The sequence below is a fragment of the Lygodium microphyllum genome, chromosome 24, assembly GCF_053477565.2.
Source record: "Lygodium microphyllum isolate KBCC chromosome 24, Lygodium_microphyllum_v1.1.10, whole genome shotgun sequence".
NCBI classification, from domain to species: domain Eukaryota; kingdom Viridiplantae; phylum Streptophyta; class Polypodiopsida; order Schizaeales; family Lygodiaceae; genus Lygodium; species Lygodium microphyllum.
Genome location: NC_141158.1, coordinates 128,541,393 through 128,562,905, shown reverse-complemented (window position 1 = coordinate 128,562,905; position 21,513 = coordinate 128,541,393).

The window sequence follows — 21,513 nt, the reverse complement described above, 5'->3', positions numbered from 1 at the left end:
CATCTGAAATTAACAGATCACCTTGTAGATACATATAAGACAACAACATGGTATTTGTGGTCATGGAATCTTCAAAGACCATACGGAAAACTTCTGTCAGCAAATTAGAAGGCCAAGCCCCACTCCAACCATCCTCTGGAAGAGGGAGATCCATTGTTGAGAGCTTAATATAGAAGGCCAACTTCTGCAATTGATAGTGGACAAAAAAGGAATGCTCTGGAGGAACATACTCTTGAAAGTGCTCAAATGTAGACCATAATAAATCCATCCTAGAGTGCAATCTTTCCACTTTATCTTGAAACAACAGACATAATGTGGTGTGTCTCTAGAGAACTGCCAAGTCCTGCTAAGATATAGAAGGAATCATAGGGACACTGGGACTTGGAGGAATGGATTGTGACTACGCCAGTTGGTCCTTCAACTGCTTAATCTAGGAAGCTTGGGATTCCAATGTATTATGAGCAGTCTGCAAAGCTGAGATTTTCGTATCTAAAAGAGTCTTAAACTCTTGAGCTTCTTTAGACATTTTCTCTTTCTCTTCCGAAACTCTAGTAACCTCCGACTGAGCATCTGCTAACTGAATTTTCAAAGAAGATATTTCTTCTCTCTGGGTCTCAATCATTTGGGTCTGCTGCTCCATCTCCTTAAACAGATCGGTAAGAGTGTCTTTAGCAAAGGCTAACTCTGTGGTTGCCTTATGCATTTGGTCTTTGGATTACATCAATTCTTCATAGAAAGAAGAATATAACTGTTGAACACAAGCTGTCATTGAGAGTTCAATAGAACTTTGGATGTCGTTACAAAGGAAAGGAATGGCATCCCCTGACACTAAATTGTTCAGCGAAGGAACTGATATTTCCAAAGAACCCTCTTGATATGCCCTGAATAATTTGTTGCATGTGAGGTAGGCACGAAGGTCACTTCCAGAGGTAACAGGAACTGTTACTGAAAGAATGATTGGGGGAATTTTTTCTGCCACATGCTTCAAGTGCTTCCACTGAATGACCAATGGAGGAGGGGAATCAAGATACTCTATGTCAATGGGTTCTGAATCCTCTGAAGGTGGAGGGGGAGGAACTTGATAAGATGGAGGAGGAGGAAGCACACCCTTCTTAAGGCCTGAATATGTTAAGAAAGAATATAAATATGAACCATAAGTTACATTGGTAACATTCCCTCTAGTCACTTTGACAAAATGTTGGTCCATCTTCGTAAGAAGATAAGTACTCCAATCAATGGCAACCCCTTTTAACACCATCCTGGAAGCTGTGAAGAGCTCCTTGGACAAATAGTGAGATGGTGTCTTGGCAGGCATGAACCTGTCCTAGAGAAATTGACAGATTAGCTTCCAGAGAGGATCAGTGATGATCATTGAGAAAGACACTCCTGAAGTGTTAATCACCTTCTTGACATTGAGGACCTCTTTAGTCTGCTTCTGTCAGCTTGAGAATCTGGTCATTTGAGAATAATTGTCTAGCTGTAACAAAGGGTTCTCCTTTGTAGGGAAGAGACAAAGTCTTCCCTAACCCTCTAGGTGTCAAGACCATGGAAGCCCAATTTAAAAAAGTACAAGGACAAGGTCAAGGATAGCAGAAGAAACCAAAGGCGAATGCAGTCAATGACTTTGTTCCTACACAGAGAAATGACCAAAACCTGCGATGCTTCTACTATAAGAAACCTGGGCACTTCAAAAGAGAGTGTCCCAAACTTGGTGAGGACCACCGCTGAGGACGATTCCATGGACAAACCAAAGCTGCGGGTGGTCAGGGTCAATGGTCAGGGTCAATCATCAATGGGGAGGGCAAGGCCTTCCAATATCACCATCAAGGAAGTAAATGAAGAGGAAGAACCAACTATGGAAGCAGAGATTGAAAAGGCAAAAATCCATGCTACTCTCCATAAAAAGGGAGTGAATAGCCAATTCTCGGTGATCCAGACCCCTTCACACTACCAAGGTAAGAATTTCAAAACCTTTATTGACTGTGAAAGTACTGATTCTTTTATTTCTCCTACTTGTGCAAGAAAGCTAGGAATAACTACAATAGTTACACCCACTTTACTTGTGGAATTAGCAAATGGACATGAAATCAATTGTACTAGACAAACTGCCAAAGTGAGATTCCTACTCATTGGAAAGCCAACAATTGTAAAATTCAGAGTAATGAACTTAGGGGCTCATGAATGCTTATTTGGCATGGATTGATTAATACCCAATGATGCCCACATTCACTGTGGAAGGGGCCAAATTTCCTTCCAAAGTTCTAAAGGGGAACTAGTCACAACTCAAGGGGAGGCTGGTAAACCCAAAATCCAATTAGCAAAGGCATCACTGATAGTTAAGGGAATGCAAAAGGGTTTACCCATCTACTTGATCAAGCTGAATAAGCTAGAGCAAATCAAGGAGTTTGAAGAAGAACCTTCATGGCTGAAGGAGTATGCAGATGTGTTTCCCAAAGACTTGACAAAGCTACCGCCCCCAAGGGAGATTGATCATGAGATCAAACTCATACCAGGCATTGCTCCAATTGCAAAAAGACCCTACAAAATGTCTATTCCCAAAAGCCATCGAATTAAAGGAGCAGCTGAAACAACTTTTAGATCAAGGGTTCATTCAGCCTAGTAGTTCACCATGCAGAGCTCCTATGTTGTTTCAAAAGAAGAAGGATGGAATGCTCCGGCTATACAGAGGGCTGAATCAAGTAACCATCAAGAATAAATATCCTATCCCAAGGATAGATGAGCTACTTGTCGCCTACAAGGGGCAAAAATCTTCTCAAAAATTGACTTAGGATCAAGGTATTACCAAATCCACATCAAGGATGAGGATATTCCAAAGACAGCTTTCAACACCAGATATGGCCATTTTGAGTTCACAGTAATGTCTTTTGGATTAACCAATGCTCCTACTACATTCAATAGGCTAATGCAGGATATCTTTAGAGCCTACCTTGATGATTTTGTACTTCTTTTCTTTGATGACACCCTAGTCTACTCCAAGGAAGAAGAAGACCATGAGCCTCAACTTCACATTGTCCTTGAAATCATTAGGATGCACAAGATTTATGCCAAAAAGAGAAAGTGTGCCTTCCTCAAACGACAAATTGAGTATCTAGGCTTCATTGTATCAAAAGAGGAATATATGTGGATCCTACAAAGGTTTAAGATATACAAGAATGGCCCCCACTAACTACTATTAAGGAAGTGCGTAGCTTTCTTGGTCTAACAGGATGGTATAGAATCTTCATCAAAGATTATGCCTTAGTTGCGGCACCCCTCACAGATCTACTAAAGAAGCAGGTTGCAATAGTGTGGACAGCCACTGAACAAGTAAGCTTCGACCAACTCAAACATAGCTTTGTGACAATGCCAATTCTGAAGCTCCTAGACTTGAGCAAGGAGTTTGAATTTGTTACAGATGCCAACTCACTTGGACTAGGCTGTGTACTAATGCAAGAAGGTCATCTCATGGCATATTCCTCAAGGAAGTTAAAAACCCATGTTAAAAATTATGCTACTCATGACTTGGAACTGTTAACTATCATTCATGTCCTCAAACTCTAGAGGCACTACTTGCTCGGCAACAAATTCTCCTTGGTCACAGACAACAAGAGCCTCAAATGGATCTTTACCCAGCCTGACCTCAACATGAGGCAACGCTGCTAGATCGAGGTGCTACAAGAGTATGACTTTGAGATCAAATATAGACTTGGAAAGAAAAATGTGGTCGCTGATGCCTTAATTCGTAAAGTGTTCCTCAACTCCCTCATTATGGAGGAACCTTCAAGGGCCAGGTCACTAGCCACCAATGCTAAGCAACCCTATCCTTGAATTGGCTAGAGAAGACTCTTAACATGACCCAAAATATCAGAAAATGATAAAGAAGATTCTAGAAAAGGATCAAAGTCCCAAACTCAAAGTTAAATACCAAGAGTACTCTTTCTATGAAGGCCTAGCCTACTTCAGGACAAGACTTTGTATTTCTTTGAGCCAAAGACTTAAACAACGGATACTCTAGCACATGATTCCCCTTTCTTTGGTCATCCAAGATATGCCAAGACTCTTAACATGGTCATGAAGAGCTATCATTGGGAGAGACTTAAGGGAGATGTACTCAAATATGCCACGGAATGTTTGTCTTGCCAACGCATCAAGGTAGAGCATGTCAAGAAGTCTGGAAAGCTACAACCCCTCGAGATCCCTCAGATGAAGTGGAAATTTATCAGCATCATGGACTTTGTTGTTGGGTTAGCCTAAGAAGTGGATCCAATATCTTCAATCACTTGATTGACCCTTTCTGTTTGGCCATTAGTTTGAGGATGATAGGCCGTACTAAAACAGAGATGAGCCCCCATAGCTTCAAATATCCCTCTCCAGAAATGAGATGTGAAAAGGGAGTCTTGATCAATGATCCTTTTGGGTAGACCATGGAGTCTAAATATCTCCTTAATGAATAGTCTGGCAATATCTAAAGCCTTATAATTTGTCTTTACTGGGATGAGATGCGTAACCTTGGTGAGCATATCTACTACAACCATAATTGAGTTGTACCCACTTGGAACTGGAGCTAACCATAATCAAGGGCCAAATAGAAAGGCTTCCAAGAAGATGTTACAAGAAATTGATGAACAGATTAAGGCCATTAGGCAAGACATCAAAGTTTCCAAGGATAGGCAGAAGGCGCATGTGGATTTGAACAGGCAAGAGTGGCTCTTCAAGGAGGGGGATATGGTTTTCATTCATGTATGACCCAAGAAGAGTTCTTTATCCTTGGGAGAGTTTAAAAAGCTTAGCCCAAGGTATTGCGGGCCTTATAGGATCCTCAAAAGCCTAGGACCTAATGCTTACAAACTTCAACTCCCTGAAAATATAAAAATTCACAATGTATTTCATGTTAGTCTACTAAAGAAATATGTGCCTAATCCTAGCCATGTACTGAGTGATCAACAAATTGTAATGCCTAGTCAAGGAGTCCTTGAGTTTTAGCCAAATAAACACCTAGATACTAGGAGAGAGAATTGAGGAGTAGAACCCTTAGAGAATACCTTGTCCAGTGGAAGGATTATCTTGAAGAAGATGCTACATGGATAGATGAGAATGCTCTTAATCAGCAATACCCACAGTTTCTCTCGAGATGAGGACATCTTGATTTCTCTAAGGGGAGGATGATGTAATACTTTCACACAATTAAAAACTAGTTGGTTAGTTTGAAAGTTAGTTAGTCAATTAATAAGTTAGTAAAGTTACTAAGTAAAGACTAACTAAAGTAAAAACTAACTAACATTGATAACTAATGATTTTTATTTAATTAAAAATATTTAAAAAATCAAGAGTCGTAATCCGACATTTTTTTGGATTGACAAGGACCGTAGCCACCCTTCACGGAAGCTACAACGTGAACGAGAGTTATGAGCCATATTAATCACTAGTGTTAATGTGTATAGTATGGATTATCCAAAAAATATTAGATTTTTGGACAAAATTAGCATATTTTAGACATTTTAGATATTACTTATTATAAATATCCTAAAAAGCTATGGAGATCTCTAGAACAAGATGTCATGTAAAAAAAGTAAGTGATTTTTTCAGCTTGTTTTGGAGATTTAATACAAAAAAAAGAAGGATTGGCGAAATCACATACATCACATTGTAGTTTACAGGTAGTAAACAACACTTTGAGCAGGGAGAAGAAGGAGTGATCATGAAGATTTCTAATCAAGTGTCTTGGGGTTTTACCCCCCTTTCTGAGTCAATGGAACTATCACAATTGTGATTTGAGCATCAGGTCGCTGATTTTTCCAAGATCCCCTCCATAAAGAGCTCTTCTTCTCAGCCATAACACTTCTTCTCTTGTTTAGCTATAAATATGAGGCATGGGGAGCAGTTAGAGAAGCATAAGGAGATCCCAAGAGGCTGCGAGAGAGAGGTAGAGAGAGGGAGGTAGAAGGATACCCCTCCAAGAGATTGCAAGAAGGAGCTTGACTGAGAGAGAGAGAGAGAGAAAGTGACAGAGAGAGAGAGAGAGAGTTAGCTCAATTCCCCCTATCTCGGTCTTCGACTAAGCCATCTTCTCTTACGCTCTCCCATTTCAAATTCATTCCTCCTTCTTTATCTCTCAAATCCACTTGCGAATGATGGCCCCCAAGTGAAAGATCTCTCCAAATGCTAAAACTCCCACCACAACCAACAGGACCACAACTACACAAAACACATCTCTTATGAATCAGGTGCACCCCGTTGTATTAGGGAAAAGAAATTTGAAGAAAATAATGTTTACATTAATTATTGCAACTTAATTGATCATGTTTTGAGATAATGAGCGTACTAGAAAAAATTTGTTCATTGCATTCATTTTAGAGGTGATCGATTAAAATTGCACTTAGAAGCCGTTAAATTGCACATATATTGCATGGAAATTTCATGCTAATATATATATGAGAATTTTCAAGAATATGCATTAAACTACAATTAAGCTAGATAGATTTTATGCATCCGCATTTGTTTGCTTGGTTGAAATAATAGAAAATCCTATTACATCTCACAAAACATAGATTGAACTTGTGATAGAATACGTAGGGCTCCTAGGAAGTCGAAAGAATTTCAAACCATAAAGTGTTAGAAGTTGGAAGGATTCTTCTCAAGGCCTATCTTGCTTGAAGCTGAAAGGAATTCAAAGTCCTAAAGTAACTATATGAATTATGCGACAAACCCTATTTCAAATGAATATGTAGGGTTTTGTTGTAGAGAAGCCAATGTTTCGAATTGCAATCAACATTGCAAGGATACTCCTTCATTCAAAAGAATGAGAAAATTAAACAAGGTTATCTCTAGAAATCTCAAACAATAACACGGATAAAGCCGATACTAGACGCTATCACATCAAATTGGAATTTCCTTCGGTAGAGAGAACAAAGAATTGTCTAGTGCATGTTGTGCGCTTCTGCTTGTGTTTGTACTTAAGGAACACCTGTTTGGAAAATGAGTCATCTAACAAAGGAATTGATGAGAAAAAAAAATCAAATTGGATTCAGGTTGAAACACCTCGAAAAGGTATGTTGAGCACCCCTAGCTAGCCACCAACCCTATCCAAGGGGCTTTTTGATAACCACGTCGGGAATGTGAACCTAACCCATCGTGAGAGGTCTCTCCATAGAAATTTCTATTTGTAGGAGGATGCTTGGGTGCTAGGGGGCTATGGTCGTAAATTCCCTGCCTTCGGATCTTACTCAGATGGTTTACATGACTCGGGAAGGAATCTTGAGGCCTTGCTACTAGTACAAGGGTGGAAACTTGGAGGAAAATAAGACGCGTCCTTACAGATTGTGAAAATTATCCTATGCAAGAGATTTGTATCTCAGTTGAAATTTTAATATAAAGTTTACTTTCAAGGAAATTTTCTGATCTGTTTTCATCTCAGTGCATAAAATTACATAAAGGAACATGTGACTAACGGGTTAATTAAGGAAACTACTTGTATATGTTACCACTAATGTGCCCTTAGGTAAGTGGGAAACTAAAGCTATCAAGGAAAACGAGTGGGCGAAACCCCCGACGGATCCATCCTATGGTAGGGTGGTCCTAGAGAACTAGGAGGCTTCTCAACATTCAAATTACGATTACCTATTGACTTTAGATAATGTAGAATAGAACCCTGGCTCATATCATTTTAGGGGACCAGAATGGGACTTTACCCTACGGGGAGAGAGGTCCAGTGATGCATCCCTCTGATTTTCCATTCTCTTTGGACCAAGTGCGATATGATTCCATCTTAGTTTAGATGCTCTATGCAAAGTAGACCGGCGCTAGAAGGCCGTAGAATGGCTTGACTATTAGAAATCTAGGAAGATTCAGGTCGATCCTAACAGGGTTGGCCGATACGTTTTGTTGCAGAGTAGACTCGGGAGTCACTAACAGAAAAACCTTGTGACATTCCTGTCAAGATTGTGGGAGAGAAGGAAGGAGTCTCACTTGAAGCTTTCTTGCTTGCACAATGGGGGAATACACACAAGGGTGGAGGCTGAAAACAGTTTTCCTCTTCTTAGTTGTGTGAGCCAAAAGAACTCTAGTACAAAGAAATAGAAGAACCCTATATATGGGTCTCAAACCAAACTCAACTAACTAAGGTGGCATACTAACTGAGCCACGAACTAGAGTAGATAAGGATAGCTATCATGTAGCTATTATTCATGGGCGGTGTACCAACCGCATCTGCAACTGACAAGTCGGTGACATAAATACACAACGGTCACCCTGGCGTATCACGAGTGGAGCTCGATATCTCAACACTCCCCCTCGAGCTCAATCCCAATTCCTACACACCAAGCAGGTCTCTGAACTTGCGCAGCTTCTCTGCGTCCAATGCCTTCGTGAATATGTCAGCTACCTGATCCTCTGTGCTGACATAAACTAGATCAATAAGACCTAGTAAAACCCTCTCTCGCACATAGTGATAATGCACCTCAATGTGCTTTGTTCTAGCATGATAGACTGGGTTATTTGCCAAGTGTATACTACTCATGTTGTCACAATAAATGACAACTGGCCCATCTGTAACCTGATGCATATCATAAAGTAGCTTATGCAACCAAGCTACCTCACATGCAGCCATTGCTGCACCCCTGTACTCAGCCTCTGTACTCGACAAGGCAACTGTAGGCTGTTTCTTGCTGCTCCAAGTGACTGCAGCACTCCCAAAAGAGAACACATATCCACTAGTAGATCGTCTATCAGAAATGCTACCAGCCCAATCAGCATCAGTGTATCCATGCAACTGTATCTGAACCCCAGTCTCATAAAATAGTCCATACTGCAATGTGGACTTCACATACCTGAGTATGCGTCTAGCCGCATCCAAATGTGATTTCCTTGGAGCCTGCATAAACTGACTTACCAATCCAACAGCATAGCTCAAATCTGGCCTGGTAATAGTCATATAAATCAAGCTTCCTACTATGCGTCTGTACATAGTAGGGTCTTCCAGAAGCTCACCTGCATCTGCGCTCAGCTTCACATTCTGCTCCAAAGGAACTGAAATAGGCTTACAGCCTGTCATCCCATATTTGGACAGCATGTCCAATCCATACTGCCTCTGCAAGAGTTGTATCCCACTTGGTGATCTAATCACCTCAATGCCCAAGAAATAACGCAGCTCTCCCAAATCCTTCATCTCAAACTTCTGCTTCAATAGCATTTTCACATGAAGGATATCTTCATCACTGTCACCTGTCATAATCAAATCATCAACATAAATGACAACTAGCATAATACCTTTCTCTGTTTTTCTCACATAAAGTGAAAAATCTGCCTTGGAAATCTAAAAGCCAATAGTGACAAGATACTGTCCTATCTTGTCAGACCATGCTCTAGGTGCTTGCTTCAAGCCATACAAGGCTTTCTTCAACCTGCAAACAAACTCAGGATGAACAGCATGCACATAACCTGGTGGCTGCTCCATATAGACCTCTTCTTGCAAATCACCATGCAAGAAGGCATTCTTTACATCCATCTAATGTAAAGACCATCCCTCTGATGCAGCCATAGCAATGACTGCTCTTACGGTTACCATCCTTGCAACCGGACTGAATGTTTCTTCATAGTCAATGCCATATGTTTGTGCATACCCCTTGACTACTAATCTTGCCTTGTATCTATTCACAGAACCATCTGCATTGTGCTTCACCTTATAAACCCACTTACAGCCAATTGCATTTTTACCTTTAGGCAAAGGTACCAATTTCCATGTAGCATTTGCTTCCAAGGCATCCATTTCTTCATCCATGGCTTTCTCCCATTTTTCTTTTCCCATGGCTTCCTCAAAAGAAGTGGGTTCTAGTTCCTGTATCACTTTGACCATATATGCATAGTGAATGGCTGTAAATCCATCATATTTCAGCCTATCCACAGGATACCTAGCTCTCGTAGACCTGCGCAAAGTAGGTTCACTCCCAGGTGCTCTCAAAACATCCCTGGTCTTCCTTACTCCAGGTGTAACAATAGAAGGAATACCCAACTCATCATCAATGCTCTGTTCTGAGCCACTGGATTCACCATCCACATAAGAGTGACCTACATTCACATCAAACATGGGCTGATCAACCTTCTCTTTTCCTTTTCGTGATACATGCATACCACTATCTGCATTACTTTGAGAAGATTCTCTTGATCTCAATCTGCCTATCCATGGCGAAGAATGTGAACCACTGCTAGAGGACGCTCCAGGTCCACTAATATTTTGTGACTGCTGCTGTGAATTCTGTGTAGCATTACCATTTTGTACATCTACATCATCAATCACATTTACTGGTTTATACCAGCTACTCATCTCATCAAAAACAACATCTCTGCTCACTGTAAACTTACGAGTAGAAGGGTTATAGCATCTATACCCTTTTTGCTGCAGAGAGTAACCAATAAAGATGCACTTCTCAGCTTTTGGATCCAACTTGGATCTCAACTCATCTAGCACATGTACATAGGCAATGCAACCAAAAATTTTCAAATGAGAAATATCTGGTTTCCTACCAGTATACCTCTCCTCTGGAGTCATTCCATGTATTGTTGCAGTGGGAGTCCTGTTCATTATGTAGACTGCTGTAGCAACTGCTTCAGCCCAATAAAAATCTGGCAAGTCTTTTTCATTGAGCATGGCACGAGATACCTCTCCAATATGCCTATTTTTCCTTTCTGAAATTCCATTTTGTTGTGGGGTATGACTGCATGAATATTGCTGCTTTATGCCATGCTCCTGCAGGAACCTTGCAAACTCATTTGAGAGGTACTCTCCCCCTCCATCTGACCTTAGGCATTTTATCTGCAGGCCTGTTTCTTTTTCAACTATCGCTTTAAGAGTTTTGAAATGCCCAAAAACTTCACTTTTCTTTTTCATAAAATACACCCAAACTTTTCTGCTATAGTCATCAATAAAACTGACAAAATAATGACAGCCTCCAAGAGATGCAGCTTTAGTTGTCCACACATCAGAGTGGATTAATTCCAATGGCTTCTTACTCTCTTGAACATGTCTAGGAAATGGTTTCCTTGCCTGTTTTCCAAATTGAAAGGCTTCACATACCTTATGCATTTCTGCAACCTTGAATTTCGGCAAACCTGCAACAATATTTTGGGCCTGCATTAATTTAAGTCGCTGTACATTAACATGACCAATGCGTTTATGCCAGATATCAATATCTGCAACTACACCGGTCCCATATGCAAACATTGCTGCACTCAATTCAAACATGTCTGCATCCAATGTAAACATTCTTCCCTTCTTCTTTCCTTTTGCTATCAAGTGACCTTTATTTTTTATATCCTCAACAAAGCATCCATGAGGATTAAATCTGACCTGCAAGCCCTGTTCAACCATTTGACCAACAGAAACCAGATTCTTGGTGATATTCGGGACATGAAATACATCGGACAGGTATTTCTTTTTCCCATCCTGCATAGACAAGGGAATTTTTCCAATCTGCATAATAAGATGTGTAGTATCATCACCAGTCTCCACAAATCCTGGTTTTTCCATTTTCCTTGCATCCTCCATCCATTCTGCATGACCTGTCATGTGGTTTGATGCACCTGAGTCAACATACCATACATCATTGCTTTCTTCTGCACCTGTCACAGAATTGTTCATGTGCTGCACCATAAACAAGTGCTCATTTCTGTCATCACCCTGTCTACTAGAAGATGCATAATTCCCTTGTTGCAGTTTTCCATTCATGATGTCATTCTGCTTTTTATAGCAGTCTTTAGCCATATGACCCATTTTACCACAGTAGTAGCATTCAACATTACTGTTTGCATTTTGGCCTCTTTGCCATCCACCACGACCTCTTTGGCTCCCCCTGCCTCTAGAGTTACCACGTCCTCCTCCATAGGACTGGTTTTCTTGAGTTTGCTGCATATTCTGATTTCTGCCACGGCCTCCAAATCGGCCTCCTCTACCTCTGCCTCTACCTCTTCCAGCATTTGAGTAGAAGACAACTTCTTTTGAAGTTCCTCCTGAAGAAGATGCACCACCATTTCTCTGCTCCTCAGAAATTAGAAGAGCAATCAACTCCTCAAAATCAGGAAATCTTTCACGGACGGAAATGGATGTTCGGAACTGTGCATAAACCTTTCCTAGACCATTCAAGGTCACGGAAACTAAATCATCATCTTCCACTGGCGACCCAATGGAAGCAAGTGCATCTGCAATCTTCTTCACCTTCATGTGGTAGTCATTGATGCTCATACTTTCTCTTTGCACATTATGCAACTCTTGCTTGAGCTGCATTTTCCTGGCTTGCGTATTTGTGCTATACATTTTTGACAAAGTATCCCATGCCTCCTTTGGCATACTTGCATCCTGAATATGCACAATCATAGAGTCTGAAATACTGATAGACAGCCAATACATAACTTTCCTGGCTCTCTCATGCCATGTTTTGAATGCCTGCATTTGCTGTTGATTGGGAACATCAGGAAGAACTGGTTCTTCTTCATTTCCTGCAACAAATTCCCAATATCCTTTTCCCATAAGGAAATTTGTCATTCTAAACTTCCATGCTTGGAAGTTGTTCTTGTCAAGCTTTTCAGTGACAATTTGTGAAAGAGAATCAGATGCCATTACAGAAGACTGGAAAAAAATTCTGTCACTGCAAAAACCACAGCTTCACCCTCACACGGGAAAATCTGCAAAACTGGCGAAAGTGGTATTTGACCACACAGTCACTTCCTAGTGATTTTGCATCAACATGCAACAGGGATGATTCTGTAACTCCCAATGTCTCTGCGCACAAGCATACAATGCAATTTTTACAGTAACTATTCACCGACCTGTAGAGCAGTGGCTGCACAGCATAAAACTGGGCCTTTTCCTGAGTGCGTGCAGAAAACTTCCGCCTCCAAAACAGGCCTCGAAATGGCCTCAAATCAAAAAAACAAGGCCCGCAGCATATACTGCCCTCTTGCTTCACCGCGAAGGGCGTCTCAACCTGAGACAATGCACTCCTGCAATTTCCGGCTGTGCTACCTGTAGAGATCTGCTCCCAAAACAGAAAATGAAAGCAACACTGCTCCTCTTACCAGAACACCGCGAGCTTGGCTTGCTTTCTTGAGCTCCTTACCACGAACAAGGCTTTGATACCATGTCAAGATTGTGGGAGAGAAGGAAGGAGTCTCACTTGAAGCTTTCTTGCTTGCACAATGGGGGAATACACACAAGGGTGGAGGCTGAAAACAGTTTTCCTCTTCTTAGTTGTGTGAGCCAAAAGAACTCTAGTACAAAGAAATAGAAGAACCCTATATATGGGTCTCAAACCAAACTCAACTAACTAAGGTGGCATACTAACTGAGCCACGAACTAGAGTAGATAAGGATAGCTATCATGTAGCTATTATTCATGGGCGGTGTACCAACCGCATCTGCAACTGACAAGTCGGTGACATAAATACACAACGGTCACCCTGGCGTATCACGAGTGGAGCTCGATATCTCAACAATTCCGTGGGAGTGCCAGGTGGCATCTTTTAGATCAGACTCCCGATGGACTACTAAAACGTGTGTCGCAACCTAGGCACGTTACAACTACCTTCCCTTGATGAAGATGGTTTGATCATTTATGAACCTTAAAAGATTATTGGTAAGCAGGAGAAAGTTTTAAGGAACCAAGTTCTTATGAAGTATCTTATTAAGTGGAAGGGTTTGCCTATGGAAAAATCTTCTTGGCAACATGCTTCATATTTGGAACAATTTCCATGGCTTCTTCAAGAGGATAGTTCATTCACTGGACATTAATCAACTTGTTGTAATAAATTTCTATTTTGAATTTAAATGCTTCATCTTCATCAAAATTTAATTTTCATGGCATGGTTGGATACTACATATTGTCCTCTATATTTTTATACCTTACATATGGAAATTGGACACTTCTACTTCAAGGTATGGCTAGATTGGTACAACAGTCTGTTTTGGACAAGCCTATAAGAGTTTGTTCCATTTACATGGTCTTTATTCATCAACTTATTTGGTCTTCTTCAGCATGGACTCCTATTTCAACATGACTTCATCTTTTTCAAGCTATTCTTATACTCATCCTTGTATCTTGTTCCCAAATTCATCTTTGAGAACAAAGCTCTTCTAGGCTACTAGGCTAGCTTATAATAGAGTAAAAGTGTCTAAATACTTTAGCCAATATTTAGCCTACTAGGGTTAAGTATAAAAGGCAAAGTTGTAACTAGCCTAGGGTCTTTTTGCCATTTTACAACATTACATATTTTAGGTCTCTACCTCCCACTATCTAAGAGAGTGCATACTTTTGGCCACAATAGCTTGGGGTGCATACCATGATGCAGCCTCTCATCATTTGATTCTCAACCAACAATTGTAATATCATTTCATACCTAACCACCTTGGCTATGGTTTCTTGGTTAAATAGTCTATTCCTTTGTATTTTTAGTTTAATGACTTTTTGTGGGAATTAGCTTTTTTTACAGACCCGTCCCCAGGAACCTACTAGGCCTTTGCAAGACAAATCTACTAGTAATGTTGTGGACTTATTTTTTTTTAATTCTAATGATTTTGTAGGGATCATCCTACTTAGGCTCTAGTTTCTCAGGAAACAACTCCCTACTACGTGCATTATATATAAAACTAACTACCCTTTCTTGAAGGTATACTTCTTTGCTTTAAATCATGAAGCTACTTCATTTTACACTTAGCTACCTCCTGATGTAACAGGATTTGTAATTTGAGCTCACCAAGGTGCACTAAAGTCATAAAGTGCCTGAAGAGTGCATATTTGTTCCCTAAAGAATGCTCAATTGCAAATATTATAGTCAATAACTCAATCTCTAAGGGTAGTATGCATTGCTCACCATAAACTAACTTGAATGGAGTATGGCCAATAGCTCACTTAAAGGTCCTATTATATGCCCACACAAGCACATGTAGCTTCTTATTCCAATCTCGTTTCTTCTATGATATTATCTTTGATAGAATGTCCATAAGCTGTTTATTGGTACTTTCAACTTGCCCATTTGCATGTGGATTATAAGGTGTCATTTTATTATGTTTAATCTTCCATGCTTCAATCAAGCTCTTAATCACCTTATTCAAAAAATGGGTTCTGTGATCGACACTAACTCCTTTGGTGGACCAAATCGATAGATAATGTGCTCAAGCAAGAAGCAAATAGTCTTATTTTTGTATCATCCTTCCTCGTCACTTGTGCTTTTGACCAATTTGTAAAATAATCGTTGTCACTATGATATACCTCTTTTGTGCGGAGGATGATGGGGTAATAGGACCCATAAAATCGATGCCCCAGTTTTTGAATGATATTATAGCCATAATAAGAGTCAACAGATGCTTCCTATTCTCCCTACTATCGTGTATTTGGCATACATCACATCTCTTGAAATATGCAAATGCATATTGGAAAATGAATGGCCACCAATACCTAGCTCTTAAAGCTTTTTGTGCAATCAACCGTCCAGCAAAGTGTCCTCCACAAGGGAGTCATGACGCTCTTCCAAGATCAATGGAACCTCATCACGTATAACACATGGGTGATAAACATCTTCAACCTTTTACAAATATAATGTTCCTGCAATCAATAAAAATTTCAAGGCCTGATGTCTAATTTTCCTCTTCTCAATGTTTGACAAAGTGGCTCCAATCTCTCCTTTACGTAGATAGTGCATTATAGCAGCATAGCAAGATGGAATGGAAGCTGTATCAATAGACCTTCAAGGTCATTGCATTTAACCAAAATTTCCTTCCACTTCCCGAAATCTACAAGACATTCAACGATGCCCTGCAACTTTGGTGGCATACTCTTAATTCATAGTCAAACTCCTATGAAGTGATTAACCAATTTGTTATGTGGTCAGGTGGCTGCAACTTATTCATCAATAGTCTCAACCCCTCCACCTCCATATAAAATACCACTTGTTCATAGAGAATGTAATGCCTAAATTCGTTTGTTGCGAATACCATCCCAAGGCACAACTTTTCCATGTAGGCATAATTAATCGTAGAAAATATATGCCTACATGGAAATAATTAATTGTAGCTGTTGAAAATATATAGAAGGCCTCACCTCTTTTGGATCCTTTCAAGACTCACACTCTCACTAATTCATGCTTTACATCCTCAAAGGATACTCGACATGGGTCACTCCAAACAAACCGACAATTAAAGGGTAGTAGATTAGTTAGTGGCAACATCCTCTCTGCCAATGCATTGATAAATTTTTGATAGTATCCCACTGATGATAGAAAGCTATGTACTTCTTTAGGAGCACATGTGGACTCATAGTGATAATAATCTTTATCTTTTTAGGATGTTGCAATACCAATCGAGCTAACCATATGGCCCAATAGCAAGCCATAGGGCACTCTAAAGACACACTTTCTTGGATTAAGAGCAATACGAAACTGCCTGCAATGCTCAAAACATTTTCTTAAAATAACTAGATATCTCTCTTTTTGTGGTGATTGTCCCAAGATCAGCAATAAAGTTTTTTTAACTTCTCTAGGAAACTATCACCAAAAGTCTCATCAATTGCATGTTGCCATAAGAACCTTGTGCATTGCATAACCCAAATGCCATAACATGATATGTAAAGTCACCAAATATACTAATAAATTTCAATTTCAACTTGTCCTTCTTTGCAATAGCCATTTGCTTATATCCAACTAAGTAGTCTATGAATGAATAGATGTCTCTACTTGCCAACTAATCCATAATCTACTTAATAAATGGCAGTGGATAGTAATCTTTGACTTTTGCTTATTGAGCTTCCTAAAATCTATGCAAGTTCAGATTTGATTATTCTCCCTTTTTCTAATATAACAACCTGTGAACACCACTCCTACATAGGAAATATCAAGCCAACCTTACACAATTTTTGCAACTCCTCAAATAATCTATCCCTTAGTTCAAAAGGCATATGCCTCACTTTTTGTTGCATAGGGTGGCTACCTTCCTTCAAACAAATGGTATGCAAAGCTAAACTTGGAGGAATACCCCTCAACTCACCATAGCTCTAGGTGAAAATGTCACAAAATTCTTGGATCAAGAACATGTAATCCTTCCTTCCTTCTAGACTGAGCATAGACCCTAATTTAATCGGTCATGGATCATCCAACATACCAAGGTCTAGCTCAATCATATCTATGTCTCTTATTCTATTAGTTCATCTATGTTGAAATGCATGGATTTGAGCACGGCTATGGTGGCTTGAAGGTATAGAGTGAACTCATGAAGACATAGAGTTGAAAGTAGAATGTCACAGAAGTGAATTAGGTTCCAAGATTGAGACTTAGACTCATAAACATAGTCTTGTCTGGTTGGACAATGACTCAGGCACTTAACTAAAAGGACAAAAGTACCATCATATTGCATTAAAAAAGAGAGCAAGTACAATGCTTTATAGGGATAGACTGGGCTACGCTTCCCACCACTATGCATATGGGATTCTGCATCCTGAGCCCACATTGCTCCATATAAAGAGGCTAAGCTGGGTGTGATAGCCAATATCTCAACAATTTAAAGTCAGCTAGTAGACATCCTTTGTAGTAGACCCCTCTTTTGATTTGTCACTTGACAAAGTCTAACTACTAGATGGATCCTCTAATACATCTAATTCTCATGAATATAAAGGTACTCTCTCAGTTTGAGGAGATTCAAGATATGTATCCATTATCACATGTCATGCAACTCTACCAAAAATCACACAACCAGTTGGCATATCAACATGGCAGTCGGATTGCAAGGTCCATGGCCTTCCTAACAGTGCTTGATAGCTTGGCTATCACCCTGCAAACCTGATAACCCTAAAGTCCACAATGCATTCCACATTAGCCAACAATCACATGGACTTTGGTAATGCAACCTTCAAGTTGCCTTAAATTGTCATTAGTCATTTGGAGAATAGTGGAGGTATCATTTTGCATTTCCAGTCCTAATCTTTCCATAAATTCTAAACTCATAATGTTGATGGAGGATCCCATGTCCACAATGGCATGTTCCACTAATATGCCATCAACATATGTTGCCACCCTTGGGCAATGCCCTCTAGCATGTCCAAACCAATCATTTCCCACCTGAGCTATTCCCAAGGGCTCAATGGTATACCCAATGTGAAGAATCTTCTTGAACTATTTATGCACTCTTGGAGATAACTTGATCAACTATAGGAGATTCACATCAGGATGCTTTACCTCGCAAAGAGAACTCACTAAATCAAAGTTATGATAATTAGCAATGGTTTTCTTCTCCTACAAGACCATTCTTTATCTTGGTCGTTTTGTTGAATAGGCTTTGGTGTCTCTTTCTTAGCTTCTGTTTTCTTCTTTGCTAGCACCTTATTGGAGTCAACTTTTCCATTAATGGCTTTTAGAGGACCAACTTCCACATCTGGCTTAAGGGATTCATCCCCTTATCATCCCATTTAGGTTTTGTCTCAATATGTTTTATATTATCATTGCCACCTTCTTTAACCTCTTGTCCTCTTGTTGATAACTCAAAATTTAGAACCCTTAGTGGCATTAACATGCATAGCTTTCATAAGGCTGACACCACTACCATTGGGCAACTCCTCTATGGTAGCTTTTCCTCTTTGCAATATTTTTAAAAGTCCTTCATCTTGTTGAAGGTTGTTCCCTTGTGCTTGTTGATTTATTGGACCTAGTTTCTTATTCTCTTGCTGAAGAGAGATGATCCTGCTCCAGCAAGTACTAGCTAAATGGCCCAACTTTCCACATATATCGCATTTGATGTTAGGGAAATTTCTTAGAAAGTGCTCACCACCTAGACTCATAGTCGTGATCATCTACTTGCCGTTTAGTCGGTCACCACTTGATTAGGGATTAACTATTTGGTGCACCTGTTCTACTAGTTAACAAAAAAAGTAATACCTATAGGATATGCATTGACTATCGCACCCTAAACAAAATCATTGTTAAGAATATATATTTGATCCCTAGGGTAGGCAACCTCATGGTTAAACTACAAGGGGCCACTGTTTTTAGCAAGATAGATCTCAAATCTGGATATCATCAAGTGTGATTGGATACACCTGACCATTTTAAGACTACATTTAGAACTCAGTTTGGTCATTATGAGTTTCTTGTTATGCCTTTTGGTTTAACCAATGCACTAGCTACATTCAGACGTATGATAAATCGTATATTTTTGAAGTATCAGAATTGTGTGATTGTTTTCTTTGATGTGGTAAACCTTGCCACTTAATCAAGTATTCCATGATCGAGCGAGAGCAAAGCCTTTTTCCCCTTTGTCTTATGACTTTTTCGGGTATGTATTGAATGATGCCTTCTTTATCTATCGGTGGGAGTTCCTCAACATAGTCCACTGCTGAGCCAATGAAGGGCTTTAACTAACTCACATGGAAGACATTATGGATCTTCATAGATGGGGGTAATGCCAATCGATATGCCAAGTCTCCCACTCTCTTGATAATCCGGTATGGTCCATAGGACCCATCTTTAAGGGAGGCATATCTAGACTTACGCACTTTCAAGAGTACCAAATCCCCTTCTTGGAACTCCACATCCCATCTTTTGTCATCAGCATAAAGCTTCATTTGATCTTGGGCTCTCTTCAAGTTAGCTTTACACTACTGAAGTAAGGCCTGCATTCTCTCCAATTCTTCCTTGCTTTGTGGATTTATTTTATCATTGAAGATAACCACAGGCTCTCTTGGGAGGTAATGCTATAGGTAACTGAAACAAGTCACCATACTCCGCAAGTAGAGCCTGAAGAGCTGAATTATCATGCATTTTCTAGGACTAATCTGCATTTTCCTTGTCTAATTGCAGCACAAAAATCTAGGAGCATTTCTTGAACTCTTTCTTGAGCTGTTTGGCTATAATAAGCTGAAATTCACTGCTGTTTTTAAATCCCTGCAGGTGAACAAGTTGTCCAGCCCTGAAAAGCTGCATGTACAGTAATGAAAAATCCATGGAAATGGTGCCCAAAGTTTTCAGCCAATTGCAGCCCAACACAATGTCTATCAGCCCCATATTGAGTGCAATCAAATTCACTTTCTACTCATAATTTTCAGCAAGCTTAATAGGTACATCTGGGCATACATGAGTACTAATTTCCTCACTCCCATTGGCCACTTGCACCCTCATTGGTTGTTGTAAATCAGAGACAAAACATTTTAGCCTGTCCATGACTGTTCTATTTATGAAACTGTGTGTGCTACCACTATCTACGAAGACAAATACATCTTTCCCGTGAATCTTTCCTTGAAGACGAAGAGTGTTGGGGCTCTTAGATCCTGTCCAAGCATCCAGAGAGAGAGTACAAACAGTGGCAGCAGCATGTGAATCATTCTTATCACCCATATTTACATCTACATGACTGCCGGGGTCAAATGGGAAGGTTTCAGCTGGGTCAAATGATTCTTCTTGCCCACATTCCTCTTCAACCTCATCATTTTTGGCCATGATTGCAAAGGCACTAGCATCCTCATGATCCTCATCAAATTCATCAAAGACTAACATGCTATGTACCCTTGCTTTTGCATTCCTATAAGCACATTTAGATGCATGCTCGGCTGTATACTTTTCCTCGCATTTAAAACAAAGTCTTTTTTCTTTCCTCTCTTTGTAGAGGTCCATCGGGATAGAGGGTTGACCACCAAAAGCTGAAGCATTTTTCTCCTTGCTGTCCCCTTGTCTATTTTCAGTTCTTCCTTGGTTTGCAATCCTGAAATTATTGTTTTGCCTAGAGGCATTAAAGATGGGGTGTGTGGAGATCTTCGAGGTGCTGAATGGCATATTTCCACCACCATAACCTGCTCCAAACTTCCTGGGTCTTACAGCACTTCTTTGCTGCCCAAAATGTGACTGCATAGGTCCTCTTTGTTGCCCAAACAGTGGCTCAGATGCCCCTCTTTGCTGCCCATGCTGAAATGAAGCATCTCGGCGGTACTTACGAGAGTACCTCTCAGCCAGCTCAATAGCTTTGAACAAATCTGATGGGCTTTGGGTTGAAACATCAGCCGAGAGTTGGGGATCCAAACCATAAATGTACTTGTGAAGCTTTGCATCATCACTAATGGAATCAACATACATTGTGAGATTGAGGAATTGGTTTGTGTAGTCACGCACCATCATCCCACGTTGCTCTAAAGCATACCATTGCCTTGCAAGATTCTCCTTCTCAATTGGAGATACAAAGACTTGAATCATAAGGGCTTTGAATGCATCCCAAGTGTCAACAAGCTTCTGATTTTCCCTCTTTATGTACCACCACCACGTGTGGGCAAAGCCCTCCAAGTGTATTGTGGCAAAGTGTATCTTTTTCATTTCTTAGCATTATGTCAAAGTAGTCTTCAAGCTTCGAGGACCATTCTTCTAATTTAGTCAAGGAGGACGACTGGCCATTGAACTTTGAGAAAATGATCTTGTCTCTCAACTCCCTTTCATGGTTGGGGGCTGTCCCATATACCCAAAGTGGGGCTGATCCATTGGGCTGGCAAGAAATGACCCATTGTTT